The 19,728-nt window shown below is 29.4% G+C and overlaps 1 protein-coding gene across 2 annotated transcripts in view; it reads left to right on the top strand.

Moving 5' to 3' along the window:
* Window positions 1-19,728, top strand: part of Drgx (Dorsal root ganglia homeobox) — a 309,721-nt gene that overhangs the window by 229,213 nt on the left and 60,780 nt on the right. The gene's annotated exons all lie outside the window — the stretch shown is intronic.

Here is a 19,728-nt window from a genome sequence, read left to right as displayed (position 1 = left end):
TTTCATTTTAGCATAGAAAAAGTTTCTGTCAACCTTTTAAAATAAATAAATATTCTTTGGAATTCTGATAACGTTTCGTTTGTAGATAAACAATGATTTTTGTTACACCGAAGAACTTAGAGTTATACGATTAGAAATTATGGATAAACTTCATTAAGCGGAAAATAAAATGATCATCATACCGAATAATTTTTAGTTAGTTTCGTTTCATTAGCCTTGTTTAGCTTTTATTATTCCCACCCACCGGGTTGGTCTACTGGTTAACGCGTCTTCCCAAATCAGCTGATTTGGAAGTCGAGAGTTACAGCGTTCAAGTCCTAGTAAAGCCAGATATTTTTACATGGATTTGAATACTAGATCGCGGATACCGGTGTTCTTTGGTGGTTGGTTTTCAATTAACCACACATCTCAGGAATGGTCGAACTGAGACTGTACAAGACTACACTTCATTTACACTCATACATATCATCCTCATTCATACTCTGAAGATTTATCTGAACGGTAGTTACCGGAGGCTAAACAGAAAAAAGAAAAGCTTTTATTATTCCTAACGTGCACGTTACAATCTGTTCAACTAGTGAGCAATACGCAATCCCTCCCCCATGGCTCCAGTGAGATAGGGATGATATATATGACGTAAATGAGGTGTAGTCTTGTACAGATTCAGGCCGACCATTCCTACGATGTGTGGTTAATTAAACCCCAACAACCAAAGTACACCCGAATCCTGTCCAGTATTCAATCTGTATAAAATGCATTTTTTTAAATATATATCTAAAGTAATTTAAATTATTAAGACTAATATTTTATATTAACAATACCAATTTAAAAAATATATAAATATTGTGAAATTAAAAATTTTAAAATTCTTATATGCACCAATTTATTATAATTAAAATTCTGTAAAACTGTTTATTTAAATAATATAATATTCTGAGTAATAATAAATAATCAGCCGATTTTTCTTTTTTTCTGTTTATAAAAAAAAGTTTTGATTAATTTACTGTAATTAATTTCTTTAATAATAAATTACTTAAGAAATAGTTTTATAGTCTAACCATGATAAAATTTAATAAAATTTGTTTAAAAATATCCAATTATTTAGTTATATATTAATAAAAATACGAAGTGTTAACGCTGAAAGACAACATTTCGTTCAGCGTGCAATAACGAAATTGTTCGTAATTATAGTTCCTTATATTAATTAAATATGAATGAAAGACGTTCCTTATAAATGAATTTTCAAGAGGAGACGGTCTCTTTTAGTAAGAAAATAAAGAGACCCGGTATATCCGTGCCCGGTAACCGACAAGGGGGTAAAAGAGAAAGAGATACGCTCTATGTATAACGACGGAAGGGGTGGTGTAATATAGAGCGGGGAAATACGGGTGCAGAACAGAGCGGGTAGGTTCGAGAGCTCCGAGCTCATCTGACTAACGGAATTAGAGCGCAGTGTTCGTCCGATGATGCGATATGGTAACGAGACCGCCACTAAGTGCGTAATTAATTAGGAAAATTAAGCCGAGTTCTATCAAAGAGATGAATATTTAATTGCGAAATACTATTCCGTCCTTTTGACATTTCCATCTCTGACAAAAAAAAATTCTCTTGCCGGAGTCTCTCTTCACGCTATCGCTCCTTCTCACTCGCACTCTCTTTATCTCCCTTCCCTTCCTATCCTGACCGAATTATCATATTTTTATACCATCAAAGGAAAGTACATAAAAGTTAAAATATAAAAAAACTGCGCGCGATGCTTTCCGAATGAAATTCAATTTATTTAGATACAGAGAGAAGCGCGATGGAATAAAAATCTACAGCCGAAGCGGGAATTCGTTTCTAGGATGATGCAATAAGCGAACAAGTTGATAGAGTTTTTAGAAAACTTTACAGTATACATTTTTCATACTGGAAGAAAGTTCATTTTCTGATATACTTTTATAAGAGAAGATCTAACTCGTTTTTTCTCTTCTCAAAGAAAAGAAATATTTCCCCGACTGCAATATACGGTGCGCTATTTCGTATGCGACACCTAACATCGTTTTCTCCTCAACTTTTTCATAAAGTATGCAGGTGAATTCCCATCCCCCCTTTTTTTGTACCGCAACCCACCACCCCATTACACGCCATAAGCGCGTTACGGTCCGCCCGCGATGTTGTACTTTATACCGTACTAATAAATTTATTGCCCTTCTCAAATAAGGGTCATCAATTCCCGGTATACGCCTTATTGTTATTAACATTATTTTGTAGCCTGAGAGAAGAAAAATACTGTATTAACAATTTAATAAAAACTCTATGATCCGCTTTAACAGCAAGATGTACGTTTTTCACTATAACATTAGGTTACACGCGACTTACTTTCTTTCTTCGTAATATTGCTACTGTTTTCACCCTCTCCACCTTTTAGTAATCAATTTGGTTACTAATTTTAAATTCATGAAGTTTTTATATGTACTTAATAATACTCAAAACGTTACTATAACCGAAAGAAATATTAATTATTCTACGGGTTGAATAATTCAGCCATCACACATATATTTATAATAAAGTATAAAAAACAAACAAAATAAAGATTCTATACAAAGTATATTACAAAATCAGTATATTACGCTTTTATCAAAAGTAGACTTCAGTATGGAGTATCAGAGTCGGGAGGAGCCTATAAATCTGTATTTAAACCTCTTATAATACAACAAAAATATATTATAAGAATTATTTATACAAAACCAAGAACATTTCATTCCTTACCCGTTTTTAGGGAATGGAACTTCTTACCCCTTCGATACTTGTACTTCTAAAAGACTCAACAGAACATTTTATATAAAAAGTGGCCAGTAGAAACAAAACTAAATTTGCACTATTTACAATATGGAAACGTGTAGCATCAGACCTCTAAAACCAACAAATTTTAAACTTTATATTTTTATCGCACCTCTAATTTTCCATGAAATCCGTGCAGATATCAAACAAATAGAAATAATTATAAAATTTAAATTTAAATTTATAAAAATGGCTACTCAAGAGGATTATGTGGATGGTTTTTTTTTCAAAAATAAGCTAATTTATTAATTGAACTAATTAAACTAAACTAATTTATCGAAGAATTATATTATTATTATTAGTAGAAATAAGAATGTTTTTGAATATAAATTTGATAATTAATTAGTATAAGTCTAAATAAGATATGTACATTAAAATTAATAAAGTAATTAAATACATATTCAGAAGTTCAAATCATCATATTTCACACCATAAATCATTTTACACCACTATTATTTGTATTTTTTTCTATCTTTCGAAAATTTGCATATTAATATAATCGCACCAAGTGTAAACAATTTAATTATATTATAATTCCTACTAACCCATTTGTTAAGTTATAAACGGAAGTACCTAGTTCTCTATCTTTTACGATCTAAAAATAGTAATATCAAGAATATATTATACAATCTTCTTTCATTGTTATTATAACAGTACTATATATACTTGTATATATTATTATGGATGTATTTAATACGACTGTGTATATTTTATTTATGACTAAATAAAATACACACTTAAGTGTGTTAATTTTATTTTAAGTTTGCAAGACTTGTTAATAAGTTACATCGCAATTTTGTACGAAATATGTACTTTGTAAAATATGAGAATAAAGCTATTATAAAATTTTATACATTTACAGTTTAATTAAATTAATTAAAAAATGTATAATACGTATTTTATGAAACAAGTCAGACGTTAAACATTTTAAAAGATCATAGCTACAAAATACTTAAATTACAATTGTAGAAAATATGTTTTCTATTTATGGAGACTTCCATAACTAAAAAAATAAATTTTTAATTAAAATAACATTTGTTATATACAAATTAAAGAAAATAAAAATAGTTCAGGTCACAGAAATTTAATCTTGTTCATAAGAACCCTATATATTATTAAATATTATTGTATAAAATAAAATCCAATTTAAAAAATAAAGAAGCACTAAAACGTAAATAATTATACTTTTTTGGTTTTAAAAAAAATTAAAACTGAAAATTCTGTGCCAAATTAAAATACGAATAATTTACTAATACTTATTTCCGCATCGACTTACATAGTTAAAATTTTAAGAGGAAAGGAAAATGAATTACTTTTTGAATTTTGGTGTTTTCTTTTTTAATTAGGTTTTTATTTTTTTAAATTTAATTTTATTTAAGATATGGGTACATCAAAAGAAATCTTCTCGTAGTTTAAATTTTAAAAACTGATTGCAAGAAACAGTTTGTAAAGCACCGTTAGTAGAGAAATTTGATGAACAAAAGAGGAGGGATGAAGAGACAAGGTAAAGAGGTAAACGAGGATGAACTAAGGATCTCCTGGATTGAGAAAATAATAATACTAATAATAATAATTATTATTATTATTATTATGCTAATAAATCGTAGGAAATATCATTTAACTGTCTAAAAGTAGAATCTAATTTTTAGGAAAGATCAAATTATCAAATATAAAACCAACAAAGAATAAACGAAATGAATTAAAAATGATATTTCTTTAATATAGATAGTTTATTTTTATTAAATACCCTTAACTAATTTACCGTTTTGTTTTTTTTTCAACACATTTAAAGATCTTTAATTATTACTAAAATTGCAATTAATTGCTATACTTTTATTACGCTCATGAACTAAAGATAGCATTTTCAACGTTTCTCTTTTTATTGTATCGACTTACAGGTCTGATTTATTTATTATTATAGTTAAATGAATGCTCTCACTAGCGGACAAGGTCTTGTACCTTTTCTGGTGAAGCCAAATAATCTATTATTTGTTAATAAATTTCTAGAATAGTATTTATTATTTTTTTTAGCTTAAGTGAATTCAACAAAACTGAATTTCTTTTAAAAATGTTTAATGATAACGAATTTTGTTTTTATATTTTTATGTATTTAGTTTTTGACAATAAATAAATAATCTAATTATGAAAGTAAAAAAAAGTCTGCTTCAAAGGTAAAATAAATTCTGTACCTAAAATTTAATAGGTGCCAAACTATACATCAAAATTAGTGAATCATTTAATTGTAACTAGCTGACCTGGCAACGCTTCGCTATTGCTAGATATGAGTAGATTAAATATGAGTATATAGATTAAATGAACACAAATGAATGTTTGATAAAACATTAAAAAACTGAACATTACGGAACGTCACAAAATTTAACCTTTCCTTTTTCTCTCTTCCAATCTTCACCCCTAACCCCCTTCCACTCTTTCCCTGCTTCCCTTTTTCGAAAAAAATATTTCTTTTCACATAACTAATATACATTCTGAATATGAGCCAAATCGGACCATAAATATAATTTTTCGAAATATCTCAACTAGCGGATCCAGTGTAATTCACAAATCTTCATGGACGTATGCAAAACAACTCATGAAAGTTTCATCTCAATCGGATGAATGGTATAGAAACGCATACGGGACAAACAAACAAACATTTATGTATATATATATATATATATATATATATATATATATATACATAAGATTTTTGACCTGAAAATAATTTTTAAAAACTTACTTCTTCAATATTTTTCGAGAAGTGTCAAAAAGAATATTGAAAAACATCTTTAATTAAACTTGGCTCAAATTATTTTTATTAAATTTCCCCAGAGTTATAAGACCCAACATACATATACGCACAAATTCCGTCTGACAAATATAGATATATGAACTTCTGAGAACTGGAATAAAATTTTTTTTCGCAAATTATTTACAATCTATTTAAATTAATTTTTTTAAATGTCTCTTTAAAGCACAAAATTTAAAACAAATACCAGTTTTTAAGATCTTTTTTAACCGATCTCTACACAGAGTCATCGAAAAAGATTGTAGCAATAAAAGAAAATTCATTCATATCTCCCTGTCTAATTGAGATTAAGTATTAATTGGAACTGCAAAATAATTGGGATATCATGAAGATATGATATATTTTCATTTTTTAATATGATATTATTGATTTGATATAATATTGATGTTGATATTAAATGATATTATTTATATGATACATTAATATTTTTTTTGATGTGACCGGCCGTGACCTTGAGCTAATGTGGACAACGCCTCTATGCCACTGTCAGTCAGTGCAATGGTGACAGTTCAACAGTGCGTTTTGTGGTTAGCGAAGTATAAATCAGTTACACCTGTTCAACGAACATTCTGGCGTGTTTATGGCAATGATTCTCATCATGCAACCACCATTAGACAATGTTACGAGCAGTATCTGGAAAAGTGAAAGTGAAATAGTCCCCCGGACGGCCCACAACGACTGACGAAAAAGTACAGCGTATACGCCAAATAAAACCAGGTAGACCAAATTGAACAAAAAAGTAAAGTTGCTGTAATATATCAACAAGATGGTGCGCTGGCACGCTTTAGCCTAGGCACTTGACGCCCGCTTTCAATGAATGATTCCTTAATGGTTTGGTTGGTAGGGTCGGTCCTGTGTTTTGGCCTCCGAGAAGCCCAGATTTGAAACCCCCATACATGCTTCTACAGAGATACGTTAAAAACACTGTCTACAGTGGAAAAATCAGGGATGTACAACATTTAAGACAACGGATCACCGCTGCTATTGTCAGAAATACGCTTACGATGATCCAACCGACCTGGATAGAACTCGATTATCGGCTGGATGTTTGCAGAGCGACCAATGGACCTCATTTTGAAATATTCTAAGCTACGTAAAAACCATTTTTGTCGGTGAATTTAAAGATAATACTCGTTTGATTATCTCTATTGGTGTATCAGATACAATTTTTTTAAATTGCTGCAACCTTTATCGATGACCCTTTCCCGTTGTAGCTATAGCAGCATATATCGCAATAGCCGGGAAAGTAAAAATATAAACAAAATTATTCAAATAAACTTAATTAACGCGCATAAAATTTCGTTTTATTATGTATAATACACAAAATATCTTTGAATTTATTAATCAATGCTTTTTATTATTATAGAGTACCCGCATTTAATTGTTTTTATATCTTTTATGCGTGTGTATGTTGTGTAATTTATATGTGTTATAGTACACGTGTATTATAGAATTAAAACTCTCATTTTTATCATTATAATCTATCATGGTTCGTTACGTTACAATATTCTAAAAATAGAATAATAAATTGAATTACAGATTATTTCAATTAGAACAATTAAATGTGTTTTATACATGTTAATTAGGCCAGTAAAACTAATGTATGTGGTTCCTAGAAGGAAAGATAAAGATTAATTGGGCCTGATTAGGCTGATATTTTTACGATTAGATGTATTATTAAACAACATTAAAACAGTCTTAAGATGAGTAATAACAAAATTAAATATTTAATTATTATAATCTTTTTTTTTAATAAAACTTATTTTATCAGTGCGTACTATTTATATATAAATATATTATATAATACTGTAATATTATTATTATCATCATCATCATCATCAATGGTATATCGCTACCAATAGAAGTTACTAGTAACTGTAACAGAGGTCATCTGAATGAACTAATTGATAGGGAGGGCAGGAAAACATTTGTTTTAATTTGAAGGAGAGTCGGCGGCGTGATTGGTAATGAGTTTTGTGGCGGCCCCAGGCAGTAATTGACTACAATTGAATGCAATGATTCTATGATGTCACCATTAAACACCTCACCCATCAACACATATCAAAAGGGAAGATGAAGAGGGGGGCTTTAGGATACTGGTTTTTGCTATATGAACTCTACCAGAAATAGTAATAAAGTATACAAGTTTATTTATAAACATTAAACATTATACCTACTTTTTTTCGGTTGTATTATACACTTTAGCTTTTCATAATACTTACCGCACCAGTATTGGTTATAATTTTACTAAGCAATTATAATAATCGATTACTAACAATTAGCGATTACTAACTATTAACAGATAAAAACTAAAAAAGGATATATAATAAAAAATGTAGAAACTGAAGTGCGGAAAAGAAGAATAGGTCTTTGGCCATATTTATAGAATAAGCGACAATAGACTTACAAAAAAGTTATTTAACTTTTACTAATATAGAAAAACAAAACTATCTTGGTATCGGGAAGTAAACTAAAATCTAAAAACCCACCTGGTTGGTCTAGCGGTCGACATAAATCAGCTGATTTCGAAGTTCAAGTTCTCAGGTTCAAATCATAATAAAGGCAGTTGCTTTTATTCGGATTTGAAAACTAGATCGTAACTACCGGTGATCTTTGACGGTTGGGTTTCAATTAACCACACACTTCAGAAGTAGTCGATCTGAGATTTTTCAAGACTAAAAATTTACCGGTACAGTTACATTACAGTGATAAGTCGTTAATGACTTCAATTGTTGATGCGATTATAAATAAAAGTATTAAAGAAAAAAACACCTAAAAAAATAAACAAATATTGGAAAAAAATAATAAATAGAATTTTGAAAAACTTTTGAGGGTTTCAAACTGTATGAAAACGAAAGACCAATGAACAGAAAATTTACAGAAGAGAAAAAACAACCACTATCAAAAAGAATGGAAAAGTTCTGGAAACAACTTAAAGAAGAGGAAAAGAATAAAGGGAATGCAACGAGATCTAAAAAGATTTAATTAAAAGAAGAAAAAACGACATCAAAGAATTATGATTAAATTTTAATTAAATAATGGTTAACAAAGAATGAAATAAATATTAAATGTAGTAAAAAGTAATAAATGTATTATAATTGTTTAATAAAACTAATACAAATAATGTATTTAATTTTTCAATTAAAATGCTCACTAAATTATTTACAAAATATTAAATATCTTAATTTAAATTGTAAGTTAAAAAGACCTTGGTCAAACGAAGGGTTATCATGATCATGATACTTTAATTCTAGATCGTGAATACCGGTGTTCTTTGGTGGTTTTTTTTTTTTTGTTTAACCTCCGGGTCCATCGTTAGGTATTGCTTCAGAGGATGAAATGAATGATTTGTAGCGTGTGTGGAAATGCTATGCCTGACCAGGATTCGAACCCTGGACCTCCGGATGAAAAGCCGAGACGCTACCACTCGCGCCACGGAGGTTCTTTGGTGGTTGGGATTCAATTAACCACACATTTCAGGAACGGGTCGACCTGAAACTGTACAAGACTACACTTCATTTACATTCATACATATCCCATTCAACCTCTGAAGTAATACTTTACGGTGGTTCCGAAGGCTAAACAGAAAGAGAAAGAAAGGTTAACATGATAAAATATTTAGGAGTTATTCTATAACTGTCGTATGGATTGAGAATTTTAGAAAAATTAAAATAAATTTGGTGTAGGTATTCATAAATTTTATTTTTTAAAGAATTTTTTTCCTCTAAAGGCATTAAAAATGTTATATCATCCATTAATTGAGACATGATTTATTTATGATTTGTCGTCTTGGGGAGGAGCATATTATTCAAATAAAGAACCACCGTTTATTGCTGAGATACATATAATTACATCTATTTCAAACTAGTGGACTCGGCAATGCTCCGTTATTGCTAAATTTGAGTGAGTGAATAAAAACTAAACCTAAAAAATAAACATAAAAACTTACAAATTAATAACCAAAACTTCTTTTACTAAATTTAAGTTCGTTGTATATATCTCTCGATATATACAGCTCTCGATGTATATCGAATGTCTATACCGATCGTTGTCTATGCCAATATCGACTTCCTCAGACAGTTATTATGTGATTAAATATTAAATTGTTATAATATTATGGAATTAATCATATGTAAACACACTCGAGGCAAGTAATAATAAATTGTGAAATTTTTATCGAAATCGGTAAAGTCTTTGACTTATTAGGACACACACAAAACGAAGACTGTCTTTTATTTATATTGATAAAAATCGATTGGCAACATATTTTTCCTTTTTACTTCTTTGTACGAAGTAAAGGAAGTATTGTGATAACGAAAAATTTCGGTTTTACAAGTTTCAACGGAAATGACCATTTTGACCATCTCTGAATCCATTTTGACTAGTTTCGGCGTGAAGTCTGTACGTACGTACGTACGTATTTCGCATAACTCATAAACAATTACCCGTAAAATGTAGAAAATTTTGGATTAGGATTGTTGTAACATCTTGCTGAGCACCTTCCCCCTTTGATTACAGTCGACTGAACCAAAAGTGTCCAAAAAATCCCAAAATCCAAAAAACAATTTGAATTTTGGACTTTTTCTTAACTGCAGTATAAGCCCTCACTGAGATCTTTTCAACGATACATCATAAGTGGAACTTATTTTTACTGGTTCCAGAGTTATAGCCAAATGAAATTTTAATTAATGAAATATTTGAATCTTAAAAGATGAAGGCACATCGGTTTGAAACAGGGCGGTAGTTTCTCGGCCATTCATCTGAAGGTCCCGAGTTCGAATCCCGGTCAGGCATGGCATTTTCAGGATGAGATGAAGGACAAAAATTGTCCTTCATCTCATCCTCCGAAGCAATACCTAACGGTGGTCCCAGAGGTTAAAAAAAGAAGAAGAAACAGACTTCATCTCCTGTTTTTTTTTTAAATTTAAATATATTGATTTATTAATAATTATTAACCTCTAATTGCAAAAAAAATGTACAATAAATAATAATTCAATAACAACAAACAAAAAAAAAAACTGAAAAAATATCAGAAGTTATTAATGAAATAAAATTTTATGTACTTTGTAAAAAAATGTGTATGTAATTTAATAGGCGTACAAGGAAGTCATGTGGTGTCCACATCAGGCGTTGTAAGAAACTTAACATTTTTCCCTTTACGTATATTTATATGTTTATAAAATTTTAAGGCTCTCTTTTAATGGAAGTAATGGAATTAATAATGCAGAAGATGTAAAAAAATCATGCAGAAAGATATTTTTATACTGCCTAAAACAAGACTTGAATTATTCCTCGAAGAAATAAAAAAATATAGCAACTAAATTAAGTTTAGTGTAAAATTATTCTTCTGGTTATTTTAATTGGATAATATAAAGAAATTTTTATTCGATTAATAGAATTCAATGTTTGAAGGAAATTACCACAAAATAAGAAAATAGGATTGCATTGAACTGTGTAAAGTATGCTGATTTACATATTTTTAATCCTGATGGCAATTCCCAACACGGAATATTCTATACGGAATATCTAATTTCTTAAATCAAGAATTTTTTAATGAAAGAGCGGGCATCTACAGTTATGATCAGTAGTACGGTGAAAATTGGTAACGTTTGAAAAGATGCCATGTCTGACCCGGATTCAAACCCGAGACCTTCGTACGAAATTTCAAGACGCTATCTACTCAGCTATGAAGATTAACAAGTGTTTTTTTTTATATGGAACGTATAAAAAGTTTAAATTTGTAATGCTTAACCCACTGGGTTGGTCTAGTGGTGAACGCGTCTTCGCAAATCAGCTGATTTCAATTTCGAGAGTCCAACGTTCAAATCCTAATAAAGACAGTTACTTTTATACGGATTTAAATACTAGATCGCGGATACCACACAATCTTTTACCACACATTTCAGAAATGGTCGACATGAGATGGTACAAGACTACACCTCACTTACACTCATACATTTCATCCTCTGAAGTAATACTTGACGGTAATTCCCGAAGGCTAAACAAGAAAAAAAAAGAAAAACAAAAAGGTTTGAAATGTTCTAAGATACTGTATTACGTAAAACAAAATTTGAGAAATAAATTATTAATTATTATTGACTATGACTTTAATTTGATAAATTAATGTTAAATTAATTTTAAAAAAGTAAATTTTACTTTCATAGATCTAGAGCTATGAAGCAAGAAGGAAAGTATGGTAATCAGTTAAAAAATGGGGTACGGGTGTTTTCCATTTCTCAACGTTTCATGACCCAGCGATCCCAAAAAAGTGAGAGGAATGATGTTCGTTCGTGTACGTTCGCCTGTTGGTGTTTTTTATTTTAATAATTTTTGAATGGATAAACCGATTTTTGTGAAATTTTGTTCAAAGACTCGTGTATATGGGGCAATTCGTTGGTAAAATTTTGGGATGAACACCTCCAAGGGGTGGAGTAGATAGTTTTTGGGGTCAATTATCTTCAAATTTTCTAAACATAATTCTACTTTACATTAAGTACATGCATATACTCGTATTAGTATTTTTTTTTAAATTTCTCCATAATTCCTTCCCCCAAAAATTTAAAAAATCTATCTTTTTATTTATTGCATATTTTAACGGAATTTTTTATCTTCCTAGACACAGTAACCAAAAAAAAAAAAAATACTTTGTTTATGTTTTAAGCTAACATAAAACTCTAACAGATCAGAAACACTTCGTTCAATCTGAAGGCCGGTAGATTGGTTGTTGCCCAGAGACAATGTTGAGTCGCGTCTTTTCGGTAGTCTCCTTCAACGACTTTCCATGAGACGGACCTTTCCCGTTATGAGACGTGATCCCCAGAGTACATGTTTGTCTTTCAATATTCTACGATGAACCGAAAACCCACACAACAATGAAGGGTGCGTCTAAACTCGTTTGTAACAAATATTATAATTATATATATATATATATATATGTGTGTGTGTGTGTGTGTGGGTGTGTGTGTTTGTGTTTGTGTGTATTCAAATTACACGTCTTTATAATCTAAGTGATAGCTTGCACTAATTCATTTCAAACTGGTTTATACTGTTTACTCAAAAGAAAAGAGGTCACCGGATGGGTGGCAATATAAAGAGCAATTTGTTTAAAATTCATAACGAATTTTTAACTCATAATCATCAGCACCACACACCCCCACACCCACACATACTTGCGGGCTATTAATATCTTATAAACATTTAGTACAATATATCGTGCTAGCATATCTAGTTCTGGTTATTTGGTTGCGGAGTATTTGATTATTAGGGCAAATGTCTTAGTTTTATTGCTCAGTTGTAATTTTACGTTTATTTTATTTTTTCGTAAAAATAGAACATTCGTAAAAATATTTTCAACATATTGAAAATAAAAAAGATCAGCGAAAGCAATAATTGAAAATTTAACAATAAAAAATGTAATATATCTAATGAAAATGTTATGACTGAAAGAAAATAAAAGAAAACCTTAAATGTGACAAATAAAATCAATTTTCCATAAATTAGGAAAAATTAATCTTTTTCTTTCCTTTAAAGAAGGAAGAGTTACATATGATTTTAATGTGAATAACTGTATACGGAAAAATGTTCTAGCAATAAAAGGAAAGCTTAATTAATTAACAAAAATAATCAGCTAATCCAGGTTGAATATAAAATTTCCTTTGTTACAATAATTTTAAAAACATAAGCGTAAAAATATTCTAATTCATATAAAAATTTGTTATTTTAACAAACTTTACATTAAGAAAATAAAAACATAAAATTATTAATTTTAACGACTAGCTAATGCTCTTCAAACTTGTATTTATTTCAAAATAACAAATCAGTTAAAATGGATAGAAAACAATTACGAGTATAATTCGTAAAGAATTTAAAAAAAAAGAAGAAAATACAGATTCACAGATGAGTTGGATTTAACAACGTATGAAAGAATTTTAATCGTTATAAGATGTTAAAAACGGAAAATTCGGTACTTATCGGTTATCTACTCGTCATTGTTGTTTAAATCAATGTTTTTAATCTAACCGCCCGCTAATCTACTACTATAATCCACTGCATCTTAACTTTACTTGCAACTACCTTATTCATTGCAACTTAACTTTGTTGTCTTCATCTCGCTCTAGAGCTTACAGACAACGTCATGTTATGACCTTTTGGACATAGCCGATGCTTCGTTAGAACCCCGGCCTCAATAAAGAACTGCACGGCGTTCTGTTCCGTATTTGGTAATTGCCAAATGTTTATTTCGTACAATGTAAATTAGAAGCACAAAACTCCGAACCGATCTAATTGAAGTGAAATACTAACTAGAATAAAAACAAGAAGTATTTAAAAGATATCAGTTAAATGATAACCGCTCCTGTTAATAGAGATAACAATTATAAATCGTAATAATTGTTTTACTAATTTTATAATATGACATTTAAGTAAATAATACATAGCTAACATGTAAATTGATTACTAATTACTATTTGAACCCGTTGGAAAGGAAAAATACGTGACGGGCTGATAACCGATAAGAACCGAAAATTCTTTGATTAAATCGTTGAAACTCAAAAATAAAGATTAAATGTACTTAAGCTTATTTGAAGATTAAAGGAATTAAAGGAATTATTAAAGGAATAAAATAATAATTACAAATTATTAACAGAGAATGGAATATTGAAAACCAAATATTTATTGAATTTCAAACGTTTTCCAGTGTCATATAAGGGAAGTAAGAAATAATTTTTTGAAAGAGGTAAAACCGTATATGAGGTCTATAACATAATTTCTGAATATGTGAGTTAGTCGAACATTTGAAATTTATTTAAAAGATATTAATAGTAACTAAATAACATATAAAGATCGTAGTTTATCCTTAACAGGCAAATTTAATAGATCGGATTTCTTTTTACGTAAAAAGTATGAACTTAAAATAAGCGAAGAGTTAATTCTTTTAAGAACATGGTGGCGTATCAGATAATTATAAATATTTATAAGTAATATAATATAGTAATAATATTGTAAAATTTATAATAATTATTATTGTGAGAAAATGTAACTAAATTTGAATAGTGAAAAAAAAGGTAAATTCGATTAAGAGGACGAAGACAATAATGAATCCTCATGATACCGAAAATTTGGATCCAAAAATTAAAAAAGACGAATAATTTTTAATTATTAATTACCTTTCCTGATTTTTCTGTATTAGTGTGTCTAGTTTATGATCTTATTTTTTAATAATAAACAATAAGGGAATTTTATGATCCTTAGTTGTTTTTTATTATTATTAATTTAGCTACCTTAGTTAAGGGTGGACAAATTATATGAATACGGTAATTAACATTAGAGAAGCAATACGATGGCGGGAATATAAAATAACGTAACTGATATTAATGATTAACTAAATCTAAAGTTAAATTTTTGAAATTTATGAAATTATATGTGTAGAGAATATTCTAATTTAACAATCTATTTGAAAGCGGGTGTTACATCTTACAACATTCAGTGTTAGTATTCGAGTAAAGACTTAGTTGACTAAACGCATTAAATTAATGTGTTTTCATGAAATATTTCATTAATAATCATCAAGCAACACCCTCCTTCCCCCCGTTTAAACATTTCCCCTTCCCGCCGCAGTTGCGGTGTAGTGTGTTTCATAATTAATTATAGCCATGATGAAGCTAAGTGAAATACTAAGACAGATGTTGTAAAATGGCTCCCGTAATGACTTAAGTACTGGAACAACATTGGTAGCAGCGCAGCGCTTCAAGCGGCCGACAAAGTAATTAGAAGCCCAGATGCAAGCGTTGCTCTATTAATATTAACTCGCCTAATGGATTAATGGCTTTTCAACTAGATAATTCAGATAATTAGACATAGTTAAGGGGACAGTTTCCAGTTAGCCACTGTATGCTATTCACTATCGCATAGATTCAATGAATGTCTGACTGCCTGACTAATATTAAAGTGAGAGATTCATGAACAATATTAACATTAAACAACTTAGGTATTTACAAAGCAAAATCTTTCTTTTTTTTGCCGCTAAACTTATAGTTTATTATCGATTAAAAACGAATTTTATCTCTTTAAAAAAATTATTGATATTTTTAATTCTATTTTCGAGTGTATTTATTGAAAAATTTCATTAAATTTACAGATATAATCCTATTTCGTTACTATTCACAGTTCAGGGAATTACTACGATACATTAATTCACAGAATGAATATGATTATATTATGTTATTTAATATTGCGTATAAAACTTTTTCATGGATTAACTCATCAAAGAAACTTTCTCTGAAATTAATGATACACAGAGTGTATAGTTAAACCTTGAACAGAATGAACCAAATCACATGAATGTCGGTAGTTTTCCCATAAATATATGTTAATGTTTTCAGCTAAATGAGAATGGTAAAGGATAACTACTTCACTCCTAACTTTCTTAATAAGTTTGTTAAGGGATGCTAGCTATTCTTGAAAATAGCTATGCTGTTAGTTATGTAATTATAATATCTACGAAAAAAAGTCAGTAGGTTATGGAGTTCTCTAAAACTGCTAGGTGCTAAATTTCCTATAACTTCTATATCCTTTAATTTTGGTCTACTTTCTTTTTTTTTAATCAAATAAACGAGTAAATTTAAAATAAATATTTTTGTAAAAAGGACCAGGAGAAACCTAAATAATAAATTATATTAACAGTCTATATCGGTCTACGCTAAGTGCCATAATGGTAACGCTTGTAAGCAACATAATATCTAACAGGAGATATAAGTCTCTTTAGAAAACGATAAAATAATTCTGAAGAATGGCATGCATCCCAAACTAGGCTTAGAAAAGCGAGAACTGAAATGATTTACCTGTTTCGATTTACCTTTCTCAAATAAATGATCCGTTCTTGAGCCAGATATGTTATATCAATATACGAAACCCTCCGAAATACCGTGTAAGACAACTTTGTTTAACATAAGATCTGGTGCTTAGTGAATCTTTCTACTTTCAGAGAGAGAAATTTTAATTGTCCTTGTTTTACTTCGAGTGCTTTCTTTATACGAGTAATAGCCATAAAAATAGCGGAAAAAATATTGTAACTATTAATCCAATATGTCATACCAATACCATCATATGTCATACTAACATATAAATCTGAAAGTTTGTTTGTTTGTTAGTCAAGTAAAAACTACGGCACCGGTTTCGATAATTTTTTTAATTTTCTTTCTTTTTTTATGAAAAAACATACAAGGTTAAAAAAAAACCCGCAAGCTGAATTTCAAGCAGCATCAGACCTGAAAATCAAACAAATCCGCGTTGAAGGGCTCAAGCTACACGTCAAGTAAGCGCGCGGTGCAGCTAGTTAATAGTAAATATATGTGGCGTAAATTTTAAACAAGATTAAAAATTAGGAATTCATTTAAACAAATTTCATTTAAATCGGTTCTAATATTTCATATGAGTTCGTAAATTAATAAACAGGATGAATATAAAGAAAAACAAAACTGTAGACTATTGTGAGAAATGTACCGAAAAATTTTAATTTATATAGCTATTCAAAGCAAGCATGGTGTGCGGTATTAAAAGAATGTTTTGTTATTTGATTATATTGTAGGATAACTTACGCGTGCGTGACTACTGAATAGACTAACTAACTCTTGATAGGGTGGGAGTTGTATAATAATAAAAGAGTGCTCAATTGTATACACACGCGTATACACAGACATAACATGATGATTCGTATTACATTGAGTATTACTATCAGGGTGGGCGAGTGCGGGTCGTGCGCAAGGGGTGAATCTACTACAACTCTACAACACACACACATGCACACATTTACATAAACACATAACCCGCTTTGTTCCGATAATTACACTGTGGAAAGATTTAATTGACTGAAAAACTTGATCTAAAAACCCGTCCAGTCTGGCTGTCTATTTGAAAATGTTTATCATTCGGTGAAACGTAAAATGTCACTGGTGTCCGATTGATAGGGTGAATCCCCTGGATCCCGATCGTGTTGAGTTGTGATTGCTCAAGGGGGTTAGACAGTGAAATCAGTTTTCTGTTTCGATGCACTTCAACACTGTTGTTTTAATTTTACTATTTTAAATGTTTTAATAACATTTAATTATTCCAATAATATGTAATTAATTTTGTTTATTCAAATTTATTTCTCTTAAGGTGTATTAAATTTAAAAATAATTCTATACAAGAATCACTCAATTTAATTTTACTAGTTTAACTGTTATATTTAAATACATATTCTCTAACATCTATGAATTAAAATGACTGTTGTATCTGTACGATTTATATTATCCGACTACTTTAAAATTGGTACAATGGATTCCGAATAATCGGACCACTCCGAGACCGGAACCATATTGCTCTATTAAACGGCTGACCGTATTAAACGATATTAACGAAAAATGAGTATGTGTGTATATATATATATATATATATATATATATATATATATATATATATATATACATACACACACACATATACAGTACCGAATATACTAATTATTATTAAACTCAATTTAACATCTTATTACCAAAAATTCTATTAATAATACAGTAGTAAAATGACAACATAAAAAAAATTATAAAAACACTACATTATCAAAAAAAAATTTTTTTTTTCTAAAATAAAAACATTATTAAATTGTTTTTATACACTTACATCATTAATAGAAAACAAAGTTTCATAAAAAAAAAAAAAGGTACAAGTCAAGATAATGACTGCCTTTTATTGTCAATCACCTTTAACTTTGTCCAATCGTTTAGTAATCTTTTTGTTTATTTCGTTATCACATCCGCACAACTTCTACTGTGCAGACCAGTACGTACAAAATGTTTCTCCTAATGATTAAGGAAAAAATACCTCCTTCCCTACAGCGTTTAAATAATGATTAAACGAACCACTAATAAAAAATTGTGTTATTTTACGTGTAAAATAAATAAGCAACTGGGCCTTGTAAGCGCATTTTACTACATTAAACCGGCGTAATTTTACGTGAATTATAAGATATGTTTCTGTATTTACAAAACTGTCCATTAAACAAGTTAAGAGGAATTTATTTTAGTAATATGTTCCGGGTTATTGCAGGTTTATCCGTGACTCAACTCAAAAAAAGTTGAAAATATTTTCGATGAATAAATCCTAAATTTTTCATGCAAATTTCATAAATAATATAGGAATTGAAATTGAGGTAGGATGTAAAAGGGTTGACCAAAATTGGAAAGGAGTAGAAAATATGTTAAATCAGACAAAAATCTTACTGATTTTATTAATTTAAAAATTTGGCAGTTTTGGCCACTTAATCACATAGTCATCTCTAAGTGGGATAGTTGAATTTTCACCGAAATACAAATTATCGTAAAAATCAAGCTAATTGGACTATCGTACTCCACATCATGTGGTGATGCTCCAAAAATTGCCATATAATGAATGATATGGCAGTTTTTGAAGCCATCCCAATCCCAGATGACATGGAGTATCCATTAGCATAAACTGGTGAAACCTAAAACGAAAAAGACGATTTACAAAAAAAAAAAAGAAAAGTTTCTTACACATATAGTATAAGAGAATCTCAGAAAAAAACATACTATTTTTTTTTTTTTTTTAGTGACAATTTATTGTCGAGAATTTGTGAAAAAGAGAGAGGTGACCGATGATATTAACAAAATTGGTTTAAAAACTCAAAATTTATATTTAAACAAATAAATAAAAACATGATTGAGTTCGAAAAATAAACTGTTTCATAATCTAATGAATGAATTAGATGTTACCGTGAAAACCATATATGTGAGATAATTTTCGAAAAGAAATTGTGTTTTTTTTTTAGATTTCATTAGATTGATTTTAATAGATTCATGTTATTCGGTGATCCTCCAATAAATCTGTACAAGGAAAGAAGGGTTTTTCACAAGACTAACATACTTTATTATTTTTAACGCATTAAAAAAAATACGTTCCATGTAAAAACATCTTCAGCATAGATTATTTACTCGTTGACGCGAAGTTCTGACTTAATTCAATCTGTTTTCATTTTGTATGTTTTGTTTGTGACGCATTTGTAGCCGAAAACATTTTCAAATTTTTATGAAATTTTACATTAATGT

The sequence above is a fragment of the Lycorma delicatula genome, chromosome 1 (assembly GCF_047948215.1).
Source record: "Lycorma delicatula isolate Av1 chromosome 1, ASM4794821v1, whole genome shotgun sequence".
Classification (NCBI taxonomy): Eukaryota; Metazoa; Arthropoda; class Insecta; order Hemiptera; family Fulgoridae; genus Lycorma; species Lycorma delicatula.
Note: the sequence above shows the minus strand (reverse complement) of the source record. Positions and strands in the feature narration are given on the sequence as shown.